Source organism: Gossypium arboreum, chromosome 3 (assembly GCF_025698485.1).
Source record: "Gossypium arboreum isolate Shixiya-1 chromosome 3, ASM2569848v2, whole genome shotgun sequence".
NCBI lineage: Eukaryota > Viridiplantae > Streptophyta > Magnoliopsida > Malvales > Malvaceae > Gossypium > Gossypium arboreum.
In genome coordinates, this window is record NC_069072.1 from 113,868,664 (window position 1) to 113,885,394 (window position 16,731).

The following is a 16,731-nucleotide window of genomic DNA, read 5'->3' on the forward strand; positions in this document are numbered from 1 at the left end:
ACATAAGTACTTACAAATTCTTAAATCATCTATCAAATCTATACCAACATAATCCATATGTTCATACCAAATCAATGAGCTTCACATACTTAGTATCATCTACCACATAGGTATCGTACATACCTGAATATTCTCGTACTTATTAACTTTCATTCTCACATTTTGTTTAAATATTTTAAGACTTTCCGTAAATTATTCGTGCTTTGAACATCCGCACACTTAGTGGTGTAACAGTTAGCCGAAGCTAGAACGATTCCGCACACTTAGTGCCATCTCATTTAACCGAAGCTAAATCAGTGTCGCACACTTAGTGCCTCATATAGCCAAAGTTAGATTAAATCGCACACTTAGTGCCAAATACTATTGATTTATCGTTATATTCATCCAAACCAAATGTATATATAATGTATATATAATCAACACATCAAAATATACTTAAAATCATGTTTTAAGTGTGAACTTACCTCGTACTCGAAATTGTCGACTCGGACTGTTTACTCTACAATCTTCGACTTCCCTCTGTCTAAATTTGAATTCCTCTTTTCTTGATCTATATGTATTCGAAATTAACCCTTTTATTCACCAAATCATTCAAAACAATCCATATACACATATTTAGCACATTTTACAAAATAGCCCTCACATTTTTACATTTTGACACTTTAGCCCTAAATCACAAAATCACAAAATACACATAATTTGCTTATACTCATGCTTAGCCGAATTCTCCCATCTCTCATACAAGTCCATATATTTTATTTATTTCACATTTTAGTCTCTCAAAATAACATTTTTACAATTTAGCCCAAATTACTCAATTTTATCAAAAATTCAAAGACAAAACATGAACATGTAAATCCAACATCAAGCTTTCATAATTCACCAACTAACATTACAAAACTCATATCTTCATCAATGGCACATTTCAAAATTATCATCAAAATCAGAAATTGAGGCATGGGTTTGATAGTATTCGAAGTAACAATTACAAAAATGTAGAAATTATTAAAAACCGAGCAAAACACATACTCGAATTAAGCTTCCAATGTGCCGTATGTTAAAACACATAACCTAACTTTTCTTTCTTCAATTTCGGCATGAACAAGATGAATATGGCTTCTTTTTATGCTTTGTTTTATTTAATAATAATTATTAAACAAATAGCCATTTTACCCCTTTATATATACATATAAAAATCCTTTGTAATAAGGCCATATATGTCCATTAACTAAGTAAAGGGCATAATAACCCCATAAGGACCTCTCAACTATAAATCCGAGTCAAATAAGCACTTTTAATATCTAGCACACAACTTTTACCTTTTACGCTATTAGATCCTTTTTGCAAATTAAGCATACAAATAGTTAAATTTTCACACGAGACTTTCACATATGCCAATTCACTTATAATAAAACTGGACTGTTACAATTCTCCCCCCTTAGGGATTTTCGTCCCCGAAAATCTTACCATTGAATAGATTCGGATATAACTGTCTCATAGTATCTTCAGGCTCCCACATGGCCTCTTCAATACCATGTTGCTACCAAATCACTTTAATTAATGGAATTTTCTTATTTCGCAGCTCTTTAACCTCGCGAGCTAAAATATGGATTGACTTTCTTCGTAAGTCATATAAGACTGAATCTCTATTTCAGACGGAGGAATCACATGTGAAGGATCAGATCTGTATCGTCGAAGCATTGACACGTGAAACACATTATAAAGATTTTCTAATTCTGGTGGCAATAACAATCTATAAGCTACCGGTCCAATACGCTTTATAATCTCATATGACCCGATGAACCTCGGACTCAATTTGCCTTTTCTACCAAACTGAAGCACTTTCTTCCACGGAAATACCTTCAAAAACACTTTATCGTCGATCTCAAACTCAATGTCTTTTCTTTTCAAATTCGCATATGATTTCTGACGATCGAAAGCTGCTTTCAAACTATCTCGGATCCCTTTCACTTTCTGTTCAGTTTCTTTTATCAAATCAACCCCATGAATCTTATTTTCGCTTAGCTCAGTCCAATACAAAGGTGTACGACATTTGTGACCATATAAAGCTTCGTAGGGTGCCATTTTAATGCTCGACTGAAAACTGTTATTATAAGCGAATACAATCAAGGGCAGATATTGTTCCCACGTACCTTCAAACTCAAGAATGCAACATCTCAACATATCCTCGAGTATCTAAATAATCTGTTCTGATTGACTGTCTGTTTGCAGATGAAAAGCAGTACTGAAGTGCAATTTAGTACCCAAAGCATTTTGCAACTTCTTCCAGAATCGTGATGTGAATTTTGAATATCTGTCTGACACTATAGACAATGGTACACCATGCAATCTCACAATACAGGAAATATACAACTCAGCTAATTTATCAAGTGAGTAATCAGATCAAACCGGAATAAAATGAGCTGATTTTGTTAAACGATCAACTACAACCCAAATTACATCTTTCTTTCTCGGAGACAGGGGCAAACCCGAAAAGAAGTATATGGTCACTCGATCTCGTTTCCACTCTGGAACCATAATCAGTTGTAACAATCTCGATGGCACCTGATGTTTCGCTTTAACTTACTGACAGATCAAACATTTAGAAACAAATTTAGAGATATCTCTTTTCATTCTGGACTACTAATAATGTTGTTTCAGATCATTATACATTTTCGTACTATCCGGATGCATAGATAAACGACTACTGTGAGCTTCATTCAGAGTTATTTGAATTAATTTTAGATTTCTCGAAACAGAAATTTGATCTCAAAATCTCAAGCAATCATCTTTGTTAAATTTGAATTCTGAATCATACTCTACATAGCACTGAGCTCGTTTAGCTAAAATCTCATTATCAATCTTCTAAGCTTTGATGATCTGCTGTAAGAACAAAGGTCTTGCTTTTAATTCAGCTAAAACTGCACCATCATCTGGTAAAACCAAAAGAGTATTCATCGCACGTAAAGCAAATAACAATTTTTGACTCAAGGCATCAGCAACAACATTTGCTTTTCCTGGATGATAATCAATCACAAGTTCATAATCTTTTAGCGGTTCTAACCATATTCTCTGTCATAGATTCAGATCTTTCTTAGTCATCAAATACTTCAAACTCTTATGATCAGAGTATACGTGACACTTCTCACCGAACAAGTAATGGCGCCAAATCTTTAGAGCAAACACAATCGCAGCTAATTCAAGATCGTGCGTCGAATAGTTCTTTTCATACGACTTCAACTGTCTCGAAGCATAAGCAATGACTTTGTCTTCTTGCATCAAAACACATCCTAAACCAATTAATGAAGCATCACTATAGATTACAAAATTTTTACCCGATTCAGGTTGTACCAATACCGGAGCTTCAGTCAACAAGGTTTTCAACTGATCAAAACTGTCCTGACACTTTTCATACCACTCAAACTTGACATCTTTCTGTAGCAGTTTTGTCAACAGAGTTGTAATCATTGAAAAACCTTTCACAAATCTTCTATAATAACCAGCAAGTCCTAGAAAACTACGGACTTCAGAGACATTTCTTGGAGGTTTCCAATCTAGAATAGTTAAAATTTTGCTCGGATCAACTCAGATACCAGATGTTGATACAATATGACCCAGGAAACCAACTTCTCGTAACCAGAACTCACATTTACTAAATTTCGCATGCAACTGCTTATCTCGCAAAATCTGTAGTATTGATTTCAGATGCTCGGCATGTTCAGATTCATCACATGAATAAATCAATATGTCATCAATAAATATAAAAAAAAATTGATCTAAATACGGTCTAAAAATTCTATTCATCAAATCCATAAAGATAACAGGTGCATTAGTCAATCCGAAAGGCATAACTAAGAATTCATAGTGGCCGTATCTCGTTCAAAAGACAGTTTTCAGAATATCTGAGTCTTTCAGTCGCAACTGATAATAGCCTGATCTCAAATATATTTTTGAAAACACAACAACTCTTTTTAACTGATGAAATAAATCATCAATTCGGGGCAGAGGATTTTATTCTTGATAGTCACTTTATTCAACTGACGATAATCGATACACATTCTCATCATACCATCTTTCTTTTTCACAAATAGAACCGGAACACCCTAAGGTGAGAAACTCAGTCTGGCAAATCCTCTATCGGTCAACTCTTGCAACTAAGACTTTAATTCTTTTAACTTGGTTGGAGTCATTCTGTATGGAGCTATTGAAATCAGAGTAGTACCAGGTGCCAATTCAATACCAAATTCTACCTCTCTAACTGGAGGTAATCCCGGAAGTTCTTCAAGAAATATATCAGGAAACTTACACACAACAGGCACTGATTCAACTTTCTTTTCTGACACTCTCGAATCAATCACATATGAAAAATAAGCTTCACAACCCTTTCTTACAATACTTAAAGCTTTCGTCGAAGATATTACTACAGGTAATCCATTCAAATCACTAGATTCAATTCTAACTATTTCATCATTTTTACATCTCAAATCAATAGTTTTCCATTTACAGTTCACCACAGCATCATGCAAAGTTAATCAATCCATACCTAGAATTATATCAAACTCATCAAAAGGTACAACATCAGATTATTCAGAAAACAAGTGTCTCGAAACATTAACGGACAATTCTTGCTTACTTTATCAACCAGAACACATCTGCCTAGGGGGTTCAAAACTCTAATTACAAATTCAGTAAACTCTACAGGTAAAGTCTTACTGTTCACTAAGTTTATGCATATAGACGAATGTGTCGATCCAGGATCTATCAAAGCAATCATAGAAGTATCATAGAAAGTAAATGTACCCGTAATCACATCTGGCGATGAAGCTTCCTCGGGAGCTCTGATAGCATAGGCTCTATCAGGTGCAAGAGCCTTAGATCTAACAGCTGTGTCTTTTGTTCCTCTTTGACTACTACTTATATTTCCTGAATTTCTAGGTGGTCTACCATGAAAAGTATTACCACTTTGCCTCAGATTCTGAACATTATCTTTTTTAGCTAAATCTGGGCAATCTTTTATAAAATGATTTCTTGAACCACAACTATAACAAGCTCGGTTATTACTTTTTCCCCAGCATTCTCTGAAATGTCGTCTTCCACATTGATCACACCCAGGCTTTTCATTCTTTGCATTATTAACACTAGCAACAGATGTAGTTGAAGATTTGAAATTCGATTGCGATCTAACACGATCTCTGTTCGAATATCCCACACTAGTCTTTGAACAACTGCTATCATATCTAAACTTCTTTGATCCAGATTGAAATGATTTGCTCGATGATCTATTTCATAGCTCTCTAGCTTTAAAATCAGCTTTTTTTCTCTTTCCTAAGATCTTCTACTTTACATGCTTATTCTGCTAGTACAACAAATTCTTTGATTTCTAGAATCCCGACTAACAAACGAATATCCTCGTTCAAACCATCTTCAAATCTTTTGCACATTATTGCTTCTAAAGATACACATTCTCGAGCATACTGACTCAGCCTTACAAATTCTCGCTCGTATTCTATGACAGATATACAACCTTGTTTAAGCTTGAGAAACTCTTTGCGTTTCTGATCAATTAATCTCTGACTGATATATTTCTTTCAGAATTTAGTTTGAAAGAAATCCCAAGTAACTCGTTCACTTGGAACCACATATGTCAAAGTTTTCCACCAATGATATGCCGTATCTCTCAGAAGAGAAACAACACATTTTATGCATTCTTCAGGATTTAATGATAATTCGTCAAACACTCTTATTGTGTTCTCTAACCAGAATTTAGCTTTTTCAACATCATCACTCATTGTAGCTTAGAACTCTTCAACCCCATATTTTCTAATCTTATTGACTGGTGGTCTATTTAACTAAACCGGATTCACTGGTGGCATAACAAGAGCTTAAAGAAAATTAACCGGGCTGGAGGTTGTTGTACAGCCGGATTGGTTTTAATATATTGGGTCAACCAATCATTCATCATTTGATTGAAGGCTTGTCTAGCCTCACCATCACGGCTACTCGTAGCCGGTTGAGAATCAGCTTGCACCATCCCTTGAGCGAGAGCAGGCGCATTGCTTTTAACATCGTCTGCTACGGCTATTTTGGGATCCGTTTGCTATATAAAAGCACATTTCAATGTCAGGATTCATCACATTATCGTAGTTCATAAATATGACATGTATAGCTAGACTCACAAACGGTTTGACAGTCCTAGAACCAACTAAACTATAGCTCTGATACCAATTAAATGTAACACCCCTAACCCGTAACCGTCGCTAGAATAGGTTAAGAGGCAGTACCGGACTTATAACATATATCAGAACCATCAAATATCAAATATCCTTCCATTTCAATAAACATAGATCATTCGTATTCACCGTGAACTTAAAACGATCGTACGAAGTTTAAAACATGTTTTCAGGATCAATTTGATAACATATGAAAGTTTCAAAACTTATAAAAAATTTCAACTTTTAAAAGGTCACACACCCATGTGAATAGGCCGTGTGCCTCATACGGTCTTGACACACCTGTGTGTCCAAGCCGTGGCAAAACAGGGCATAGCTACTGACTTGCCAACTGTAACAACCCGATTAGGGCCTAGTCGGAACAGTGGTCTCGGGACCATAGATCCGAAGATAGAAAAAAATTATTCTTATTATTTTTATGAGGTTATAGTACAATATTATTAGTGCATGAAAAATTTGGTGAGTTAGTTTCAATGTTTTCAAGCCCTATTGTGAAAAAGGACTAAATCGCATAAAAGGAAAAAGTTACATTTTAGTACCCAAATGTTTTAAATAGCTAGAGAATCAAAATTGAGGGCTTTTAAAGGGTAATTACAACCTTTTAATAGTGTTGGCCGGCCATGTGATGAATTTTAAACAAATAGTCAAAGTATTAGGTGGATGATGTCATGATTTGGTGATAAAACAATGCCTAAAAGCCTAGCTATCATTTCCTTCTTCTTCATCTTCTTTCTCCACCAAAAACATTAGAAAAAATGGATTTTTGAAAGCTAAAAACTTACAGAAACTTATTCCTCTCATAATGTAAGTGATCTTGATGATTTTCTTGATGATTTTTACTTTTTTAGTACGTTTGTTTCATGGGCTTTCAAATGAGGGGTCTATTTTGCATAATGGTTGAAAGTTTAGGGTGTTTCCATGAAAGGATTTGTGATGTTTTCTGAGTTTTTATGGAAGAATATGAGTCCTAATTGTGTTGTTTAATAAACAACTTTTGTGAAAGGTGGTAGCATGAAAACAGTTAAAAGGACTATTTTGCATAAGTTGCAAAATGGGTGGTTAGTGTGTAAAATAGTGAGAATTTGGGTTTTCTATAGTAGTAAAAAGAGTTTAGATAGGATTTGAATACGAATAAATTCAATAAAAATCAATTTTTGAACATAGGGGTAAAATGGTCATTTTGCCAAGGCCTAGGGGCAAAATGGTCATTTTACCAAAGTTGTGAATTTATGAATGCCTAATTGTGTTTAGTGACTAAATGAATGCATATTGTTATATATACAAAGATTTTCCAAAACTGAGCCTAGACCGGGGTAAAGCCAAGTAATCCGATTAAGCCGTGTAGTCAAGCACTTTTTGTAATCTGAGGTAAGTTGTATGTAAATAGTACAACTACATTGTTAATACTGGTATTCATATTGTCATTAAATTGATATTATACGAGTTGTTAAGTTATAAATTGAGAATGCCTTGTAATAATTGAGATAGTAGAAATATCCCGTTGAAACCTTAGGATATGAACTGGATATTCGTGCCATGACATTGGGTGATTTGTGCGCTAGTGTAAGACATGTTTGGGACATGCTTCAGCCACATTATGAGAGCCAGTGTAAGACCATGTCTGGGACATGGCATCGGCATCCAGACGAGGGCTAGTGTAAGACATGTTTGGGACATGCTTCAGCCATATTATGAGTGCCAGAGTAAGACATGCCTGGGACATGCATCGGCCTCGACAGAGATAGCCAGTGTAAGACGTGTCTGGGACACGCATCGGGCAAGAGTTGTGGTAGTGTAAGACATGTCTGGGACATGCATCAGCACGCATATATGAGAGCCAGTAAAAGAGCATGTCTGGGACATGGCATCGACATTTTATTCCATGTTGAAGGTTCATAGAATATCCAGTAATATCCCTAACTGTTCAATGGTGAAAATTGTTGTTCAATTTTGACAAAGAAAGGATAATCATGTTACGAGTGTTACAGGTACCCATACAATAAGCATGAGTAACGAGCTTAATTTAGAAAATGAGACTCGAGTAAATGATAATGAGTAAGTTAAGTTATGTTTACCTTTGAGCTATAAGCATGATGGAAAATGGTGAGATTGCTATTGTATATTTATTTATATGCAACTTACTAAGCTTTATGCTTACTCTCTTTCCTTTCCCTTTTCTTTCAGTACTGCCAAATTGTTCAAGGATCCCTTGAAGTCAGAGATATCGATCACACTATCAGCCGCAGCATTCAGTATAGTTTGATTTATATTTTTGAAGGTGGCATGTATAGGGCTAGACTAGTAAGTTGTAATATTGAGAAATTGTTCATGTATTTTGGCTTAAGATAAAAGCCCTCCATTTTGTATTAAGCCCAGATGATGGCTATTATTTATTTTGGTAATACATGTGATGTTCCTTCTTCAATGAATTGATGTCTTTTGGGATGGAATTAGCATATTGAAATGATATTGTGTAAGTTGTGTAAAATGGGTGATAAAATGGCTTGGAAGATAGCCTAGTTTGTCCACACGGGTAAGACACACGGGCGTGTGTCCAGACCATGTGTGACACACGGCTCAGACCCATGGGTGTGTGTCAAAGCCGTACGTCCCCTACACTTAAAACTTTAAAGTCATTTTAGTACACGGGCAAGCCACACGGGCGTGTGCCCATGCCGTGTTATAAAGTCAGTATGCATGCTAGTGGTACACGGGCAAGAGACACGTCCATGTGTCTTGGCCATGTAAAGGACACGGTTATAAGGCATGGGTGTGTTTTCGGGCCATGTGGTTTTTCAGACATGGGTTCGGGACATGGGTGTGTCCCTATCACACGGTCGTGTGTTTTATATCTACACGGGCATGCGAGGTCTTGATGTATGAAATTTTCTAAGTTTTTCATGAGTTCTTAGTTGGGTTCTGAACTACCCTGGATATATGTTTTGGGCCTCACAAGCCTGTACATAAGACAAATTGCTTGTGAAAAGAGAAGTTTTTAAATTGTTTGAAATTTCCCCGCCCAGTTTTATACAATTGGTCGAGTTTAAGTTCGGTAGCATCATGAGCCCTATCTTAGCGTTGGATACGGGCGAGGGGTGTCACACCCACAAGGCTACAAGACACGCCCATGTGCCTTGGCCGTGGTCGAGTCTGACTGGGGCCACACAGCTAGCCACACGCTCGTGTGCTTTGGCCGTGTTCGGGCCTGACTTACAATTGTAGAGTACCCTAAGGGACACACGACCGTGCAACATAGTCGTGTGTCACACACGGCTAAGACACATGCCCGTGTCTCTACCTGTGTGGAAAAAAATAGGCTATTTGAATAACCAATTTGCCATCCCAAAATGGGTCAACCTACAAGCAAAGAAACAAGCATATTTGCTCAACCATTTCTGCCAATATCTATACCAAATCAAACATAATTCATGCTAAAACATTACCAGTCATTTCCATTCTCAATTCATCACTCAATTCATACCAAAACTTAAACTAACATCATACCTAACCAAATGATCGATACATTATTCAAATATATGCTATGAACTTTCCAAACTTGCCTTTTTTACCATCTCTTTTAACCGACCAAAACATACCAAATTGAACATTGGCATCACATATTATATACCATTATCAAACTATAAGTTCAAACATAAACTAGCCAAATCACATGGCTAAATATGTACATCACAAAACATAATCCCACAACTACTAGCCTATACATGCCATACTTCAAAATATACAATTTCAAAATACCAAAATGAGGTTCGATAGTGTGGTGACGATCCTTGACGATCCCTGAGCTTATAGTAGCTTCAATATCTATAAAACAATGCAAATATACACAAAGTAAGCTTTCAAAAGCTTAGTAAGCTCGTACCAAAAATAATCAAGACATAAGTACTTACAAATTCTTAAATCATCTACCAAATCTATACCAACATAATCCATGTGTTCATACCAAATCAATGAGCTTCGCATACTTAGTATCATCTACCACATAGGTATCGTACATACCTGAATATTCCCATACTTATTCACTTTCATTCTCACCTTTTGTTTAAATATTTTAAGACTTTTCATAAATTATTCATGCTTTGAACATCCGCACACTTAGTGTTGTAACAGTTAGCCGAAGCTAGAACGATACTGCACATTTATTGCCATCTCAATTAACCGAAGCTAAATCGATATCGCACACTTAGTGCCTCATATAGCCGAAGTTAGATTAAATCGCACACTTAGTCCCAAATACTATTGATTTATCGTTATAGTCATCCAAACCAAACATATATACAATTTATATATAATCAAAACATCAAAATATACTTAACATTATGTTTTAAGTGTGAACTTACCTTGTACTTGAAATTGTTGACTCAGACTGTTTACTCTACAATCTTCGACTTCCCTCGGTCTAAATCTGAATTCCTCTTTTCTTGATCTATACGTATTCATAATTAACCCTTTTATTCACCAAATCATTCAAAACAATCCATATACACATATTTAGGGCATTTTACAAAATAGCCCTCATATTTTCACATTTCAACAGTTTTGTCCCTAAATCACAAAATCACAAAATACACATAATTTGCTTATACTCATGCTTAGTCGAATTCTCCTATCTCTCATACAAGTCCATACATTTCATTTATTTAACATTTTAGTCCCTCAAAATAACATTTTTACAATTTAGCCCAAATTACTCAATTTCATCAAAAATTCAAAGACAAAACATGTAAATCCAACATCAAGCTTTCATAATTCACCAACTAACATCACAAAGCTCATAGCTTCATCAATGGCACATTTCAAAATTATCATCAAAATCAGAAATTGAGGCATGGGTTTGATAGTATTCGAAGCAACGATTACAAAAACATAGAAATTATTAAAAACTGAGCAAAACACATACTCGAATTAAGCTTCCAATGTGCCGAATGTTAAAACACAAAACCTAGCTTTTCTTTCTTCAATTTTGGCATGAACAAGATGAATATGGCTTCATTTTATGCTTTGTTTTATTTAACTAATAATTATTAAGCAAATACCCATTTTACCCCTTTATTTATATATATAAAAATCCTTTGAAATAAGGCCATATATGTCCATTAACTAAGTAAAGGGCATAATAACCACATAAGGACCTCTCAAATATAAAGCCAAGGTAAATAAGCATTTTTAGTAACTCGCACACAACTTTTACATTTTACACGATTAGATCATTTTTGCAAATTAAGCACACAAACAGTTAAATTTTCACACGAGACTTTCACACATGTCAATTCACTTATAATAGGCAAGAAAAATAATATAAAAATATTTTTCTAACTCGAATTTGTGGTCTCGAAACCACTATTCTGACTAGGGTCAAAACCGGACTGTTACAATCCATTAGCTATGTCTCAACACCAAAGGTAGTATGGCAATTTTGGCATTCTGCTCATTGTGTTGCGACGTCAACCCTCTGTGTTGCAACAGGGTGATCAGTCTTGAGTTCCCTTGCCTCCGAATAGTATCCTGCACACTTGATACATATGTTAGTCCTCCCTTAGGTGTCATTCGACCCTAAGGTCATAAAATTAGCTCAAATCGCAGCTTTTATTTAATTAAAACTAAAATAGAAAACTAAATAAAACAGAATAAAATTACTTGTATTCAAGCTCCTTAAGTATGAAAACTAGTTAAATGTTGTAACACTCCCTACCCGTATCCGTCATCGGAACAAGGTACGAGGCATTACCGGAGCTTATCGGATCATTATTAATTAGGGGAAAAAGTAAAACAAAGTAAACATATAATATTTAATAAATTTGTATAACATGGTAATTAACTTACCGCTTCTCTATATTCAACATAATATGCAAAGCATAATTATTTGAATTAATCATGAGCCCTAATACCTATTTTTATCACGTTGTTAGTCATATAATTCATATAAATATAAAGAAACATGTATGGGCTCAACTTTCATTAAATTTATCATATGCATATACTTTTACACATCATTTATTCACATAACTTATAACAATCATATCTATGTATTTTAAATACGCTTTCACAACAATTTGTCTTGATTTTTGACTATTTCACGTTGGAGCTTTACTCATCAAATCATTTGAAATACTATCTTTATACAAATAGTACACTTGAGTTGCACAATTCTATAATTATGAACGAACACATTTATAAAATATATTCCATGTTCATATATCATAATCTCATGTCTCCATATATCAAATATATAACCATCATTTTCTTGTGTTTCAGATAAATACATATAACCATACATAAGCATGCCATTTACTATTTCTTCCTGTCTATCACAATTTCAAATGACAGAATCTTGTGAATGAGCTCAATAATAACCATGAAAATACTTACCACATTCTTTCACACATGTTCCACTTATAACATATTTTTTTTATATTTGGCTTGACATTTACTAAGCAATATTGGATATTCATTTATTATACAATATCAAATATTCAAATTATTCTTTAACATATATAACATTTAATTCAAACATGAATTTATAACATTTTTCATTTTAACAAAGTTTAACATTTACCAAATATAATCGAGCATGTGATCAATTTATGCATATGTCACTCTCATATTTTCCTCCTCCTCCTCTCCATTCCACATCCTTAATGTATATAACACACTTATAAGTAACATAATCTATAATTTCACTATTTACTAATATTTATATTCCAAAGCTGTCCATCCGTGTCATAGTCACTAAATTATTTTTAACTTGAGCTATGGAGCTCAAAATTAAGATCCGCTAATTTTACCTGAAACTAGACTTACATATCTTGTTACCATAAAAATTTCAGAATTTTTGGTTTGGCTAATAAGTACAGTTTATTCTTTAAAGTCACCTCTATTCTACTATCTGCCAGTTCCGATCCTTCTTCACTAAAAATTAAATATCTCCTCGTACGGGATTCGAATAATGTTCCCATTTGTTTCTTTTGAAAATAGACTTATTAATAATTCTAAACATATGAATTTAAACCCATAATTATTTGTTTTCAATTTTTGATGATTTTCCAAATTCAGAACAGGGGAACCCGAAATCATTCTGATCTTGTCTCACAAAATGTATTATATCTCATGATTTACAATTCCATTGCTTACATTGTTTCTTCTATAAGAAACTAGACTCAATAAGCTTTAATTTAATATTTTTTCTACAATTTTTGGTGATTTTTCAAAGTTAGACTACTGCTGCTGTCCAAAACAGTTTTAATGCAAAATATTGATTTTCATTTTACCCCAAATTCCACAGTTCATACAATTCAGTCCTTGCTCAATTAACCCTTTAATTGAGCTAATTTTCTTAATTAATACTTTAGTCTATCAGTTTAAACTACTTCATAACCCTTGAAAATCAGAACTTTCGCACTAGACCTTAATTCCAAACTCTTTCATAATTAAGTCCTAAAATCAATTTCCATCAATTTTACTCGATAAAATCATCATATATCAAAATTAAAGCTTCAATTCTATATTTATTCATCATATGCTTCCAGCACTCATCCATAGCAACTTTAAAAATTAGCCATGAAATAAAAAACTAATGACATAGTAAGTTGGACCCAATTGTAAAAGTCCAAAATCTTAGAAATTTCAAGGACAAAGCAAGAATTAAACTTACATGAAGCTAGAGTATGAAAACCAGCTTGGACCCTTTTCCATGGCTATTTTTCAGCTGATGAAAATGAAGAGAAAATGAAGAGAATTCTAGATATTCCAAATTGGTCCCATTTTTATTTAGCTAATTTTGGCAATTTTCCAATTTTGCCCATATTTCACCCATTTCTTGATTTTTCTCAGCTATTGCTGCCCAAAATATCTCCTTTGAGCTTATTTGCACTTTAGGTCCTTCCTTATTTGACAATTGAGCTATTTAATCCTTCTAGCAACTTAAGTCATTGCTTGTCCTCAAGCAAAGAAAGACAAAAACTCAAATAAAATATGACCCTTGAACAAGTATGATACAAGGATTAGTTTTGGAACACATAGCTAGGAAAAATCATACATACACGTAATTCTAGCATGATATATAAATGACTCACTACTCTCAATATCAAACACTTAAGTTTTGTATATTACAAAGCATATAAAAATTAAGGCCCTCAAATATAAGGGTCCATCGATAAATCATATATGTAATTTGATTATCCTAACTGAATAAAAACAATCATTATTGCAATTACTTGATATAATGTCCATTCATGAATACATTTACCTAGATCACATAAGGCTTTTCAGCTTGTAATGTTCTGAGGCTTAGGATAGGTATGAAATTCAAGAACAGGAAACATCAAAATAGTTTCAAGCATGAAAGTAGTTTGACACATCGTATTATTCCCTATTCTCCCCCTTAATGACCCTTACCCGCTCAATACCTTATTTCTCTTTTTCTCACCTTCCTTATTTCTTTACGTAGGAAGTCACAGCATGACAAAGTAACTATGGCTAACTCATGACTTTTTGTGCATTATTGTCTGAGGTTTTTTTATTTTAACTTTGTGACTTTGTCACATTTGACTCTTTCAATACATCTCACTCATAATGCTTTTATTTTTCATTGCTCAAATATCTTTTTTTACTCGTTTTGACTCTTTTTTTTTTCCTAAATTTTTCTCTTATTTTGCACATTTTGGCTGAACCTATAATCATTATATCACATTACTTCTTCCTATTTCACTCTGTTTTTTACAAAATTCACCATGATGTATCTACCTATCCCTCAATACGTATGTCTAGACGTCTAAATTCGTACAATTTCAATACCAAAGAAAAAGGGTAAGTACAAAATTATATTTTGGCTCGGGTTTTGTATGAAAGCTCATCATAAAGTGTTTTTTGGATAAAAAATAGGTACTAAGGATTGATGAATAGGGTTAGCTTTTTGGCTCTAGGTTGTACCAAACAATGCCTTAGGTCATCCCTAGGTACCTCAATATTCATAAATTTAATCAATGAAGTATCACAACTTTAACCATTTATCGCACATACTACCATGCTTATTCTTTTCTATGTCATTTGGAACATTAAATTACTTAATGCCTATTTATAATGTAATATATAGAACTTATTAGTCTAACAATTGAACATTTAAAATCATTTACTATTATGCCAAATTTATCGTAAATACAATCAACCTATATACATGCTTTTAACCAATCATTTGTATTTCTACAAGCTCAAGCACACTTTGACAATAAAATAAAAAACATGAAATCAAAAAAAAACAAAATTTCCTATATTACCCCCTACATTTTAGATAGCACATTGTCCCTAATGTATCGCCCTTAATAGATAAGGAAATAAGTTACCCAATTGATCATGACATTGTCGTAGTCTTATGATGGGTGCTTTCTTCTTTGCTTGTAAATATAGTGCTTTTTTAATATGGGGTTCCTACATCAAAAATTTGAAAAAAGAAAATATATATTTAAAAATCTACTGTTAGTCCTACTCTTAGAAAATAGAAGTCAAAATTATCCAAATTAATTATTTTTAATCCAAGAATAATTGAAAAGCTCATCAATTGTCAGAATCGTCAAAGTGGGGTGATTGCCCCCTCTTTATTGGTGCCTTCCCTTTTCCCTAGACATGACTTCGAGAGGAGCCTGCGCCCGATGAATGTACATGTTAGGTTGGGCTACGGATGATGGGTCCTCTCGGTGTAAACTATTGTGACTGAAATGTTGCCTCGTAGTATCATCCTCCTTTTTGAAGGTCTTGTTCTGTTGCCTCATCCTCTTCATTTTCGCTTCCTTCCTCATCTTCACTTTCCTGCTCGTCGGATTGGCTATGGAATGATCTGGATCTATAATTTTTTGGTAGGTAATTCGACACTTTAATATTATTTTCTTACGCAAACACTTGAATGACTAGACCTGACTCCTGCATCCATATAATCATCCATTCAGCCTCTGAAATGTTGCTTCCCTTTTGAGTTTTTGTTGCCTATTTTCTTTGTGAAGATGCCTGGATATCCATATTTTATTTTCTCCTTCAATTCCAATCTTTAATTTGTTTTCGATTGAGCTCAATGTATTATGTATAGATGGAGTCACCTATTAAGATCTTCTTTGTTATCATAAACTGCTCTTTCTCTTCCATCGAAACTCTATCTTTTTTGTATAGTGCTGTTATGAGGTGGGGAAAGAAAACCCCAACCTTCTGGCCACTAACATATCGCTTTATGCTTTGATGTATCCATTCACCAATGCGTATCTACTTTTTCTGCAAAACCTTGTATAACAATAGCTCAGAAAGTATTGATGTTAGAAATGTTTAAAGTAGGTGTGATTCTAGTGCAAATAAATTGCATCCACATTTTAGCTATGGGAAACATAATTGCTTGATTAAAGTCGGTCGGGAGGCCGATATTTGATCGGTACTTCCATTCACCCTGATTCTTAGTTAAATACTTGATGATGCTATCCATATCTATGTCATTAAAATTTATCAA